The sequence below is a fragment of the Panthera pardus genome, unplaced genomic scaffold, assembly GCF_024362965.1.
Source record: "Panthera pardus isolate Hobbes unplaced genomic scaffold, ASM2436296v1 HiC_scaffold_13, whole genome shotgun sequence".
Lineage (NCBI taxonomy): Eukaryota > Metazoa > Chordata > Mammalia > Carnivora > Felidae > Panthera > Panthera pardus.
The window spans coordinates 87,088,415-87,103,075 of NW_026526688.1; the positions used below are offsets into that span (position 1 = coordinate 87,088,415).

General features: G+C 42.0%; 1 pseudogene; it reads right to left on the bottom strand.

Annotated features, from left to right (window-relative positions):
* Positions 1-8,343: 8,343 nt before the first annotated feature.
* On the bottom strand, positions 8,344-9,327 carry LOC109249372 (glyceraldehyde-3-phosphate dehydrogenase-like; annotated as a pseudogene).
* Positions 9,328-14,661: the final 5,334 nt, after the last annotated feature.

Here is a 14,661-nt window from a genome sequence, read left to right on the forward strand (position 1 = left end):
CTGAAATGAACTCTGCTAAGACTGGGTCAGTGACACCATAAAAAAGAATTTTGCAATTAAAAAGGCTTAAAGGGATCACTGGCAAGATGGCCTTTTTTTTTTTTTTTTTTTAAAACCAAGTTGCTTAAAGAAGTAAACTCAGTAGAAGTATTTCCTTACATCAGATTTGCCCATCAGTCAAAGTGAAGGGAAGCTAGGCTGAGAAGAGCTGCCGTTTGAGAAACTCTACATGGCAGTTTTTAGAATTCAGCTTTTGCTTGGGAAGCCATTTTTCACCTGATGAAGGCATCTATACGGTGACTTCCATGGCCCTTAATGTTTGATAATCTACAGAGAAAGATAATAGGATTAGGAAATAAGACACAGGTAAAACAGCTCATTGGAGAAGTCCTACCTTATAAACAGCCATAAGCCTTCTATTTTAATTTACCAGATAGATGGTAGTGATTTAAAATATTATATAATAGGGGAAAACAATCACCTCCACCAAATCACATAATATTTAATGTACATTTATTGCATTTGACCCAACTGGGTCTTAGGAATTAGATCTTACCAGCTGTTTAATAAATTAGCCAAAATATCCCAAAGCAAAGACAACAAAATGGAACAAGAGTCATTAGTGCCTGGCATCCTTTTTGTGTTCTAAGGGGAAGCAGCTATCTTCATGAGCCATGATGTAATGGTAAGTGACGATAGGAGTTGACTTGAGTTCAGACTCTCTCTTGAATGGAAGGCAGGTAGAGTGTGATATAATGAGATAATGAGAGATTATCCCATGGGATAGTTTTTCCCGTGGGAAGAGTTTTAAATCAGCAACGGACTGCTTCTTTCTGATAGCTGGCATTTATCAAGACCATGTGCATATACACGGAGCAAAAATGACCACATAACTCTGTGAAAGGATGGAAAGGGAAGTTTAGAGAGTGTTTGAGTTGGGATATCTCAGAGAGCATCCAACCTGAACTTCTTCCTTTTGCCAACAAGGAAACTGAGATCTGAAAGGATTAAGTGCTGTGCCAAGTGCCACACAGATAGTTAGCGAATGGGCTAGTACCTGATTGGGGTGACCCATAGTCTTTCTAGAGAGAATGGAAATTAGAAAAAAATCCTTAATTTCTTATGCTGATTATGCTGTGTCCTAAAGGCTCTCTTTCTCCTGTGAGGTGGCACATGTAGTGAAAGTTCGAACACAGGATCTCCTACTCTCAGCTGTCTGCTCTTGGGTTAATTATTTAACCAATCTGGGTTCCTGTCCCCTGATCTTTGGAAAGTACAAACATAGGCACTGGTGAGCTTTAGAGACAATATGTGCAAAGGCTAGTGTATAGTAAACACTTGGCAAATGGTAGCAATTATTATCACTGTATTAGAGGAAATATTGCTTACTAGTTGAAAGAGTGGGCACGGGGGCTAGACTGACAGGCTTCGAACCCTGCCTGCACCACTTCCTGGTCCTGGAGACTTAGTAGTTCTGCAAGCCTTGGATCCTTCACTTTTAAAATGGAGAAAACAAAAACACCTATTTCATATGTCTGCTCTGGCGATTTAATGATGTAATTCATGTAATGTGTTTAATAGTGTATTGAATATTGAAAAGTTTGATAAACATTGCCCATTATTATATTGTTTTTAGCTTTGCCATAGAGGATACGGGGCAGGAGTCAGTAGACTTTCTCCATAAAGGGTAAATAAGTTAGTATCAGGTGTTGCATGCCATCAGCACTTCGTTGCAACTATTTAACTATGCTATTGCAGCATGGAGGCAGCCATCGGTAAATGAATGAGTATGGCTGTGTTCCAATAAAACTATATTTGTAAAAACAGACAATGGGCTGGACTTGGCCTGTGGGCCATAGTTTGCCAACCCTTGATACAGTGCAATTAAGAATTCCTGCTCCATGGCTTCTGGAAGAAGGCACCCTGTTGATAGGTAAAGAGGGCAGGTGTCTTTTTTCATGGAAAGAAGAACTAAATAATTCACCTCTGGCACATGTTTCCTATCCTCAGACCCTGTTTGTGGTAGAATTTACTAATAGCAGGGCAAGAGAGTCTCTTTTTTGCCTTCTGGCCACAGTTTGCTTTCTCCCTTAAGACATGGCCAGTCAAATACACAAAGAGGCAAAGAACCTAAGAATCAGCTCGTCGTAAGATCCACGATACACTCAGTTTCTATGCTGTCCTTGAATCCCATTTCATCATGCCAGATAATGGATATTACTTGCAAATCCTGTGTGCTTCTGATATCAGCATGATTTGCACAGTCTTCTTTATTACAGACACTAGGGGCTTTCAGTTCCCCTGTTTGTGGAATCCTAGGTGGTTATGCCCTTGCTTTGATTCCTAAGACCCTTTGTGAGAAGAGGGTCCTCAGAGACAAGGTATTTTTGGCCTTTGACACTGTCTGGTGATCTTTTTCCTGTTGTTCATGAACCTACCAGACAGAAGGTCGGGTGGCCCACTTCTGGAAATGATTAAAGGTGGCACTTTGCTCCAGAGTGGAGGCGTAATCTTATTAATCGGGTACCAGAGTACATTTTGCAGAGAGAGAAAAGAGAACTTTAAACTTGGCCACTTTTACACCTAGTATCGAGACAATTTATTTCCTACCCACTGATCTAGGTTCTGGGACTGCAAAAAAAAGAAGTATCTTGGGCAGCTGCAAAAATTAAGGAGTGAAGTCTGATAAATAAACACTCAGTTGCTTTATATAAAGCATGGTGATTGCCAGAAATTGCCTAAATGGTGGTGAGCTAATCATTAGGGTGAGGCTCTAAGACTTTATCAACGGCAATGATACAAGGTTAAGTATTCCCCACAGAGCACATGAGCAGAGAAAGCTATTTATGGGGAAAAGGATCAGGTCCTTGTGGTCTCAGCAGAAACTGTGACCAATTTTCTCTGGGTAGAGTCGGGGAGGGCGGTTAAAAAGCACTACAACATTTGGTAGAAAAGGAACGTTCTCTTTCATATTTCCAACAGTAAGTCATCATGCTATTTTACAACTTCATAGACAGATATTGATAATTAACTTTCCCAGAATCCTCCATACTATAGACCTTTAACTCTCTGAAGGGGCATCACATTCGTCATTTTTAATCAGGGTTCTGGAGAGTTAGTAGGATATTACCATGCCTGTTGTCAATTATGGTAATTTTCATATTGTTTAAAAAATACTTTTTAATGTTTATTTATTTATTAAAATTTTTTTAACGTTTATTTATTTTTGAGACAGAGAGAGACAGAGCATGAACGGGGGAGGGTCAGAGAGAGAGGGAGACACAGAATCTGAAACAGGCTCCAGGCTCCGAGAGGTCAGCACAGAGCCCGACGCGGGGCTCGAACTCACGGACCGCGAGATTATGACCTGAGCTGAAGTTGCACGCTCAACCGACTGAGCCACCCAGGTGCCCCAATGTTTATTTATTTTTAAGAGAGAGAGAGAGAGAGACAGAGTGCAAGTGGGCAGGGGCAGAGAGAGAGAGGGAGACACAGAATCTGAAGCAGGCTCCAGGCTCTGAGCTGCCAGCACGGAGCCCAATGCGGGGCTTGAACTCGTCAACTACAAGATCATGACCCGAGCCGAAGTTGGACGCTCAACCGACTGAGCCACCCAGGAGCCCCAAAGGCATTTAGTTTTTAAAGAGAAGATTCTGTGAGATGCAGGATGTTGACCCGAAGGGATGACTCATTAATCACATGTTCAGTGTGTGATGGTGGTGGGGACAGTGGGGGCGGAGAGCAACACCTTATCATCTTTGAAGCCCTCACCAGATAGCTGGTTACCCAGCTATGAATAAAGCCAAGTGCCCCTGTAGCAAACAGGTAGGACCAGACAGAGGCGAGGCAGAGGGGGGCAGATAATGTGGGACGTTGATGAAAAGGTTTGTAAGAAGAGCTTTCTTGGTCATGTCAGATCTCTCCAAAGCCCAAAGGGTGAAGAGCCTATAGAGACCGTTTAATTTGGCAAAAAAACTTAGACTTTATGATCTTAAAGAGTAATTTTGGCTGTGTGGTGGACGTGAAAGCTGTATTTTAGGTATTTATGGAGAGAATGGGTTGTAAGTTAATGAAGATTTGGCTGTTGAAGATAGGACCAAAATACAGCAATGTTTGTGGGCAGGTGCAAGGCCAGGTCATAGAAACATAGCGTGGGGAGAGGTGATGCTCCTGGAAGCCTTGCTGGTGTCATGGTGAGTGCATAGAGGAGGAGGGGCTGGAAGCCACGTCTCCTGATAGCTCGGGGGGATTTTCCACAGATGGGGAATGAAAGCATGTTGAATGACAGAAGGAAAGGGACAGTGGAGGCTCCATCGAGTATGCTGGAGAGGCAGAGGGTTTTGAGAAAAGGGGGACTCACCTCCCTTCTTTTAAGGCTGCGAGGGAAGGACTTAAAGAACCAAGGGAGGCACATGGAGGGCAACTGCTGAGTTGAAGCCATGTTCATGGCAAATGAAAACACACACACACACACACACACACACACACACACACACCACATAGCATGCTAACACACAAGAGTGAATGATGTATGGAAATGGAATAGTTCTTACTTGGCCAGATTCCTCTCCTTTGCAAGGGGTTAATCTTAAAACGATTACTATGACCAGCTCTTGTGGCTTTAGGGAGAGGGAGAGAAAATTGTTCCCACTTTCTTGTTAAAGTCTCTTTTAAGTTCAAGAGTTGTTAGGACTATTTTGATACAGTTCTTTGCCTACATGATATAGATTATGGTGGGGCTAGCTGTATATCATGGAGACATGAGATCGCTATCCTTCTTCCCTTCCTTTCTTTCTTATACAAACTGATTTTTTTTTTGTTTAAGTTTATTTATTTGTTTTGAGAAAGTGTGGGAGGGGCAGAGAGGGAGAGAAAGAAAGAGAGAGAGAGAGAGAGAGAGAGAGGGAATCTCAAGCAGGCTCCACACTCACATTGCAGGCTTGAACTCATGAACCAATGTTCACTCACCATAAGTGAGATTCATGACCTGAGACAAAACCAAGAGTTGGACTCTTAGCCAATGGAGCCCTCCAGGCACCCCTACAAACTGATTTCTAAATGTTGAGCACATTCTGGGACTAGATCTATAAAATAGCCTTCACAATTTTACTGGAACTACCTAGTGACCATTTCAAGATATCTCTTTAAGATGGGCCAGCACAAATAATAAGAAATCTACCGGGGCGCCTGGGTGGCTCAGTCGGTTGAGTGTCCGACTTCGGCTCAGGTCATGATCTCACATCTCGTGAGTCCGAGCCCCGCGTCAGGCTCTGTGCTGACAGCTGGGAGCCTGGAGCCTGCTTCAGATTCTGTGTCTCCCTCTCTCTCTCTCTGCCCCAACCCACTCGCATTCTCTCTCTCTCAAAAATAAATAAACATTAAAAAAATAATAAGAAATCTACCAACTCCATGTCTGACTCATGTTTGGGAGCTCAGTGGACAGCATGTGCATTTTGTAAATTCTCTTATACTGTTATTTTGGTTGACCTTGTTAGGAAATGCCAGGGCAAAAAATAACTAGTGCTTTATAATCGCCATACAAAAAGACCCAGAATCCTTTAATTTCACGTTTACTGTGATGACAAGCCTTCATTTCTGCCCCAACAGCTTATTCCCATCTGCAATTCAGGACGGAGAGCTAATAGCTAAGATGATTGTCTTCTTGGATTTGTAATCTCGGGATAAACTATAGTTCTTAGAAATGAATGAGTAAGTTCACGTTTATCCAAAGTTCAAACATCTGGAGAGCTCACATTAACAGAGCATATTTCTAAAAGTGCTGGTCAGTGACGAATGGCTTTCATAATTGTCCCCCAATGTTTGGAATAATCCTGAGGTGCTGTCTGGATTACCAGAGAGGGATTCCTTTTTGTTGGATCTTAGTATTTGATTTATTTTATTTGATTTCCTAATTTGCTGAGAACTGATAGAGTACGGTTTATTAAACCTTAGCCAGAATACTTGATTAGCAGGGGCTCTGAATTTCTAGTCATTTTGTATGAATGGGAACAATGGGAAAGAAAATTCTGCCATATTCCTTGTCTGGCAGAGGCCACAGAGGTGGTGAGAGGGAAAGTCCCTTCTTTTAAGTAAAGGTGTATCCTGTGAAAATGGGAAAGGAGGGGTCTTGCCTACATGGCCTAACCACCTGAGCTCAACCATGAGAGAAAATAATACCCACAAAAGCGTTCATTTTTTAAAAGTTGACTTATTTTGAGAGAGACAGAGACAGTGTGAGTGGGGGAGTGGCAGAGACAGACAGACAGAGAGAGAGAGAGAGAGAGAGAGAGAGAGAGAGAGAGAATCCCAAGTAGAATCCCACTGATAGTGCAGAGCCCGATGTGTGGCTCAAACTTGTGAACCAAGAGATCAAGACCTGAGCCGAAACCAAGGGTCTGATGCTTAACTGACTGAGCCACCCAGGCGCCCTAAAAGGGTTCATTTCTAAAACCAGATTGCTGCTTGTGTCACAAAGGCAAAGGCTAGTAAAGCTGTTTCTCTGGTCTAATTCCCCAGGGAAAGCCAGGTGGTGGTCCCGTCTCTGAGGGAGGCCCTGCCCCACCTGCCTGCTGGTTAGGCTGGGACACGCCTCACTGTTAATCCTACGCAGAGCCCTCTCTTCTGTTAGTTGTTATTTTTCTTCCTCACCTCTGGACATTTCGGCATATTCACTCGAAACATCATCACAGGAGAACTCGACTTTGACAGAAACCTCTCTGAAATTATTTTTTTTTCCTGTTCTGGCTTGCACTTGAATAATTCTCCATCAACAGCACGTCTGATTGAGTTGGCATCACAAACCCTTTTGTATGCTATTTTTTTTTCTTCAAGAAATATTAAAGTCTGAATAAAATTGGAAGAGCTGCCTGGTAATGATCTCATTATATATAAATACAGAAGTGCTCGCAGGGGAGATAATGACTCCAAGATGCAGGTATGCGGCGAATGCCTATTATCTTTCAAGGAGTGGGCCCGCATTCAACCCTCCTCTACAGCCCCCCACACGTCCCTTTCAGCTTAAGCTTCAAGTTGCAGAAAACGAATGGCTGATTGAAGCTGGGAATAGGGTTTTTTCTTTCCCCCTTCATGACATATGTTAGGAGATGAAAGGAACCTGGGCTGTGTGTTTACTCTTCATTTGGGACTTTCACATGTTCTGATTGATCGGAAAGACAAAAAGGCAGAAGGAGAGACATTTGGTGCTGGCTGAACACCATATCCATTCTCAATGTGAAGTTTCCTTGTTTGGTGAGGATAATTGTGATGAGGCAGTTCTGGGTATAGACGCCACTAAAAGATTTTTAAAAATAACATGCTCGCCACCCAGTTTGAGTTCTTATATAGCAGAAGAACAAACACAGATGGTGGCAGTAGGGGTGGGGGCTGGGGTGGGAAATGCCCTTCTAAAGTGGGAGTTTACTAGTTATTAGCCCTAGTATATCTTTTCTGGATGCCAGGGCATAAGCAGATGAGCTTAGCACATCACAGAGGACCACATATAGGGTTTGATTCCCAATATGAGCTAAGCAACCCTGGAAAAAGTTTATTCCCTGTGATTAGCATCAAAAAAAGAAACTGGGTAGGAGAGAGGGTAGGCTTCATGGCTCTATCTGTCCCTGTTAGGTTTTAAAGGAGCGTTTATCTGAAGGGGGATGGCCATCTGCCATCTTGGAACAGAGAGATGATGTGCAGGACTACTTCTTGACCATTTCTAATGTCTAGGGTTATAAGGCTTACTTTTTTCTTCTGGTGTCCACATTAGGCATGATCGAAATACAAAGTAACATCATAAGCATAATTCTTTGGCAAAAGGATGGTATGAACAGCAAAAATATTTTGCCCCTGGTTAAGTCTTTCATACAATGTAGGTGGTATGGTGTTGAGCAATGACAATAAATTCCTGTTGACTGAGAGTGAGTTACGGCCATAAAATCTAAAGAAGGAAGGGTTAGTTACACTAGACAGAGGCCTATGTGGCCTGAGGGGGGAACCCTGGAATCACACGGGACCATTCCTATTGTGGGGAGAGTTAGGACAACCATCGTTGGCCACTGATGGATCCATAATACACATGCTGTTTGATACAGTGCTAAGGTTTTCCCTAGTTTGTTTGTTTATTTATATAGTCCTTCACTCATTCACTTATTCATTCATTCTGGGTACAGTACACTTTATTGATGGTGCATGACAAGGTAGGGGTCCCCAAACCCCTCCCCTTCTTCAGGCGGTCTGAGATGGAAACTGTGGAGGTTGGGAGATTCCCAGTGTGTTGGGGGATGAGTTGGGGCAAGGGCTCACCAGCAACTGAGGGCCTTTCTCTTCCTCCTGCTGTCTCTGGGGCTCTTATTCCTTGGGAGACATGGGGATCATAATGTCCACCACCTGGTTGCTGTAGCCAAATTCACTGTCTTACCCTGAAATGAACTTGATAGCGTGGTCATTGAAAGCAATACCAGCCCCAGCATGGAAGGTGGAAGAGTGGGTGTCACTGTTAAAGTTGCAGGAGACAAACTGGTCCTCAGTGTAGCCCAGGATGTCCTTGAGGGGATCCTCTGATGCCTACTTGATGTAGGCATCTGACCTTATTGATGTCATAGTATTTGGCAGCTTTCTCAAGGTGGCAGGTCAGATCCATGACTGACATGTCAGGGGTGGGGACAAAGACATCCATGCCAGTGAGCTTCCCATTCAGCTCAGGGATGACCTTGCCTACAGCCTTGGCAGTGCCGGGAGAAGCAGGGGTGATGTTCTGGGTAGCCCTTCAGCTATTCATGGTCTTCTGAGTGGTGGTGATGGCATGGACCATCGTCATGAGTCCCTCCATGATGCCAAAGTTGTCATGGGTGACGTTGGCCAGAGGGGCCAAGCAGTTGGTGGTGCAGGAGTCATTGCTAACAATCTTGAGGGAGTTGTCATACTTCTCATGGTTCACGCCCATCACAAGCATGGAGGGATCAGCAGAAGGGTAGAGATGATGACCCTCTTGGCCCCATTCTTCAAGTGAGCCCCAGTCTTCTCCATGGTGGTGAAGACCCCGGTGGACTCTGCAACGGACTCAGCACCAGCATCACCCCATTTGATGCTGGCAGGATTTCGCTTCCTGGAACATGGAGGTGGATTTCCCATTGATAACAAATTTTCTGTTCTCAGCCTTGACTGTGCCATGGAATTTGCCATAACTGGGATCAGAGTGGAACATATAGACAATGCAGCTGAGGTCAGTGAAGGGGCCACTGATGGTGACAATATCCACTTTACCAGAATTAAAAGCAGGCCTGGTGACCAGGCACCCGATAGAGCAAATCTGTTTACTCTGAACTTCACCATCATGTCTCAGGGACGTGGCTGGCACTGCACCAGAAGATGTGGCTGTCTGTCAAACGGGGAGGAGCAGAGAGCCCCTAGTTTATTATGCATTGAAATGTGTAATGCCTTGGCCCCGAGTAACGAGTCTTTCTCCCCTACCAGTGCTGTAAGCACCCCTTGGGCTCTGACTTCCTTGCATGATGGCAATAGAATTTGAATTGAATTGTTTGTAGATATTGAGTGTTGGAACCCCACCTTCTTGTATTTTTCCTCGTATTTTGCCTGTGGAGCAGTCTAAGAGAACTCCCCAGTTTAGTAATTATATGTCCTCTGAATACCAAGTTATATTTCAGAATGCCTCCATCTTTATGGTAATGATAAATCATCATCATCATCATCATCATCTACTTCTCTTGTTTTAATGTTTATTTGTTTATTTAATTTTATTTTTTAAATTTATATCCAAATTAGCATATAGTGCAACAATGATTTCAGGAGTAGATTCCTTAATGCCCCTTACCCATTTAGCCCATCCCCCATCCCACGCCCCCTCCAGTAACCCTCAGTTTGTTTTCCATATTTATGAGTCTCTTATGCTTTGTCCCAATCCCTGTTTTTATATTATTTTTGTTTCCCTTCCCTTATGTTCATCTGTTTTGTCTCTTAAAATCCTCATGTGAGTGAAGTCATATGATATTTGCCTTTATCTGACTAATTTCACTTAGCAAAATACCCTCCAGTTCCATCCAAGTAGTTGCAAATGGCAAGATTTCATTCTTTTTGATTGCTGAGCTATACTCCATTGTATAATATACCACCTTTTCTTTATCCATTCATCCACCCATGGACATCTGGGCTCTTTCCATAGTTTGGCTATTGTTGATAGTGCTGCTATAAACATGGGGGTGCATGTGTCCCTTCAAAACAGCACACCTGTATCCCTTGGATAAATGCCTAGTAGTGCAATCGCTGGGTCGTAGGGTAGTTCTATTTCTAGTTTTTTGAGGAACTTCCATACTGTTTTCCAGAGTGGCTGCACCAGTTTGCATTCCCACCAACAATGCAAAAGAGATCCTCTTTCTCCGCATCCTCACCAACATCTGTTGTTGCCTGAGTCGTTCATGTTAGCCATTCTGATAGGTGTAAGGTGGTATCTCATTGTGGTTTTGATTTGTATTTCCCTGATGGTGAGTGAAGTTGAGCATTTTTTCATGTGTCTGTTCGCCATCTGGATGTCTCCTTTGGAGAAGTGTCTATTCATGTCTTTTGCCCATTTCTTCACTGGATTATTTGATTTTTCGTGTTGAGTTTGATAAGTTGTTTATAGATTTTGGATACTAAACCTTTATCTGATATGTTGTTTGCAAATATCTTCTCCCATTCTGTCGGTTACCTTTTAGTTTTGCTGATTGTTTCCTTCGTTGTGCAGAAGTTTTTATTTTGATGAGGTCCCAGTAGTTCATGTTTGCTTTTGTTTCCCTTGCCTCTGGAGACGTGTTGAGTAAGAAGTTGCTGTGCCAAGGTCAGAGAGGTTTTTTCCTACTTTCTCTTCAAGGATTTTGATGGCTTCCTCTCTCACATTTAGGTCTTTCATCCATTTTGAGTTTATTTTTGTGTATGGTGTAAGAAAGTGGTCCAGGTTCATTCTTCTGCATGTCGCTGTCCACTTTTCCCAGTCCATTTCTGGGTTCTCTATGCTGTTCCATTGATCTGAGTGTCTGTTTTTGTGCCAGCCATACTGTCTTGATGATTACAGCTTTGTAGTATAGCTTGAAGTCTGGGATTGCGATGTCTCTTGCTTTGGTTATCTTTTTCAAGATTGCTTTGGCTATTTGGGGTCTTTTCTGGTTCTATACAAATTTTAGGATTATTTGTTCTAGCTCTGTGAAGAATGCTGATGTTATTTTGATAGGGAATGTTTATTTATTTTCCACAGAGAGAGAGAGAGAGAGAGAGAGCATGAGAGCAAGTGGAGAAGGAGCAGAGAGAGAGAGGGAGAAAGAGAATCCCATCAGGCTCTGCCCTGTCAGCACAGAGCCCGAGGTGATCCTGCAAACTGTGAGATCATGACCTGAGCTGAAACCAAGAGTCAGACACTCAACCAACAGAGCCACTCAGGTGCTGCCCCACACCCCACTTAAAAAAATTCTTTTTAAATATATTTTAATTTTAGAGAGAGAGAGAGAGAAAGAGAGAGAGTGCCCATGTGTGCACATGTGTGTGTGAGCACAGGAGGGGCAGAGAGAGAGAGAGAGAGAGAGAGAGAGAGAGAGAGAGAGAGAATCTTAAGCAGGCTCCATGCTCAGTCCAGAGCCTGACGTGTGGCTAGATCCCACAACACTGGGATCATGACGTAAGCCAAAATCAAGAGTTGGATGTTCAACTGAATGAGTCACCCAGGCAACCCCTAAGCTTCTTTTTAAAAACTAAATGATTGGACCACTTCAGAAGTTCACAAATTTTTAAAATGAAGGGCCAAATAGTAAATATTTTAGGCCTTTTGGGCCCTATTGTTTTTTTCTTGACTATTCAACTCTGCTGTTGTAGCACGAAAGCAGCCATAGACAATGTGTAACAAATAAGCATGTCGTGTTCAGATGTAATGTTATTTACACCAACGCCTGCAAATAAAAATCGGGTGGGCTGGATTTAGCCCACTGCTGAGCCCTGGACTAGCTGATGGCTATACACCCTGTCTGCTAAGAAAGTGCTATGGTTTCTTCACATTCTACATTGATTTCAGCCTCGGAGTGTGGAGACATTTCTTTGGCTTTTCCTTTCTTCAGGAGGAGTATATAAAAAATGGCAATAGAAGTGCTCCTGGAGAGGCACCAGGAGGGATTCCCAGCAATGTTCTGATTGAAATCGCAATGGGAGGAAGCCATTAAAAAAGGTGGGGAGAAAGGTCCCATTAATCAGAGATGGGTACTGCTGTTTTAGTTGGAGATCTGGCTATTAGCTCAGCAGGAAGACAGAGAAGACAAGATGAGGAAGCCAGGAAACATGGCTTTCCCAGAGGCAGAATGCTAAAAAATTATCTTTAGAACAAAATTTTTTATGTAGTTCCTTGTACGAGTCTTAGAATCCAAGGCATATTCAGGAATGATATTTTGTTTTGAGAAATAATCTAACATTGCAATCTAACAATCTGACACAATCTAACAATTACAACAGTCTAACACATTCTAAAAATATATTTGATTTTTGTTGAATATATATATATATGTGTATATATATACCCATCCATTTGAAAATCATCCCATTTATTATTTCCATATAATTAAATAACTGAATTTATCCAAGACATTAAAATGAACGTCTAATCATAGGACACTTCCTGTTGCAATTAACAGAAATACCTTACACAAATTGACTTAAAAAAGGGAAAATATTGGCTTGGAATACAGGACAATCAGAGGAATCTGAGCTTCCTCTGGGAGCAGGGTCTAATTCAGAATTTCAAATGAGGTCATTAGTTTTTTATCTCTTTCATTTCTGCCTTCTTCTGTGTATCAGCTCATTTTAAGGCCGGGTAATAGGATGCTAACCCAAGACTCACCTTATGTTATCAAACACAGAAAAGGGGCAAGACTTCTGTTTTTTCAAAAGTTGTAGCATAGTCTCCTCATGTCTCCTTAGTCCTAACTGGGTTATGTGCCCATTCTCAAACACATTTCTGTGGCCTCAGACATTTGGCGCTCACAACATGGCTAGATTGGTAGAGGTGAGATCCTCAAAGGATAGTTGTATTGCATTTATTAGAAAGAAGTGGATAATACGTAAATGCTTATGTATTTATTTTATTTTGGGGGGGGGTGGTTGAGAGAGAGGGAGAGAGAGGATCCCAAGCAGGCTTTGCTCTGTCAGCATAGAGCCTGGTGTGTGGCTCTATCTCATGAACCGTGAGATCATGACCTGAGCTGAAACCAAGAGTCAGGCCCCTAATAGATTGAGGCACCTAGGTAGCCCCACACTTTATAATTTTTAGAACACTTTTTATGGAAATGGTTTCATTTGATTTTATAGCAGTTTGGTGGGAGTGTGTTTGCCAGCTATTATTATTTCCATTTTCAGGTGAGAACACGAGGGCTCAAATCACATGACTTGCTCAAATCCACATAGTTGGTGAAAAAAATTATATTAATTAACTTTTGTATCCTAGTGATGTGATGTCTGACCATTACACAACGGAACTATGACCTCAGCCATTTTGGACTAGGTACCTATTAATGACATCTAAAATTAAATTAGCATTTTGGGCAAAGCACAATGGCTTATACGATTTTATGGCAAAGTAAGAGCCTCACTGAGTTTTCACCTGATTGTTGGTAAAGTGTAATGTACCTATAATGGCCTTTTCAACTTAACTACAAGGTTATACTTATTCCTGTGGTATCTTTTTTTTCCCTGTGATACCTTGTATTACATTTTTGCCTTTGGTTTAGCCTGGCAAGAACTTTTGAGACATGTGGAATCCAAAATATTAGCTACCTGTTCCAGCTTTGCACCATCTTCAAGTTTAACAATATGCCCTTCTATATAGTCTTTTAAGTAATTGCCAAAAAGGTGGAATAATAAGATCTATGTAATATTGGTTAATTACTGATTTTAATCTGGAATGAGATCTCTCGTGATATATCGCACAATTCTACCTTTGGCTTTGTTCGATATTTTTGTAAGTGATCTGGATGGAGGCTAGACTGATAGATTAAAAATGTGAATCACTTCACAGATGGAATGTGTCTTCTCATTTGACCTCTTGTCTTATGTTTCTAATATGAGCAAAGTTTTGATTGAGAACATCACCTTTTGAAATGAAAAGCTAAATTATTGGCCTGGAGTCAATGGTAACTACGATTCTGTGAGACTCCCATGTCATTTATCCTGGATTGAGTCAGAAATATTGTGGCCACTCAGCTAATTTTAAATTCCTGCAATGAAGGTAAGAAGATAATCACAATGGTGATCAAGCATCACATTCTGTGAAAATTTGGTAACAAAGAAAGTAGACAATACATATTCCCTCAGTGACTTAATTTTCTTTTTCAGATTAGAAAATTGAAATTTGAGAACTCAACTGTAAGCGAAACAAGGATTGGGCCAGAAATATTATCTAGGACTAAAGCTTCTCAGGCAGGAGGGTGGTGATGGGTAGGTGTCAGAATCATTTGGTGATGGGAATGGCAGTGAGGCTTTAACATAGACATGCTCCCATCATTTAGCTTTGATTTGGGATTGGCTCAAGAAGCTTTAAAGGAGGATGAGTGGTTTTCATGAATACTAGAATCAATTATTATTACAGTTGAAGCAAAACTGAGAAACATCACTGTACAACTTAATTTCTCTAAAAAGACT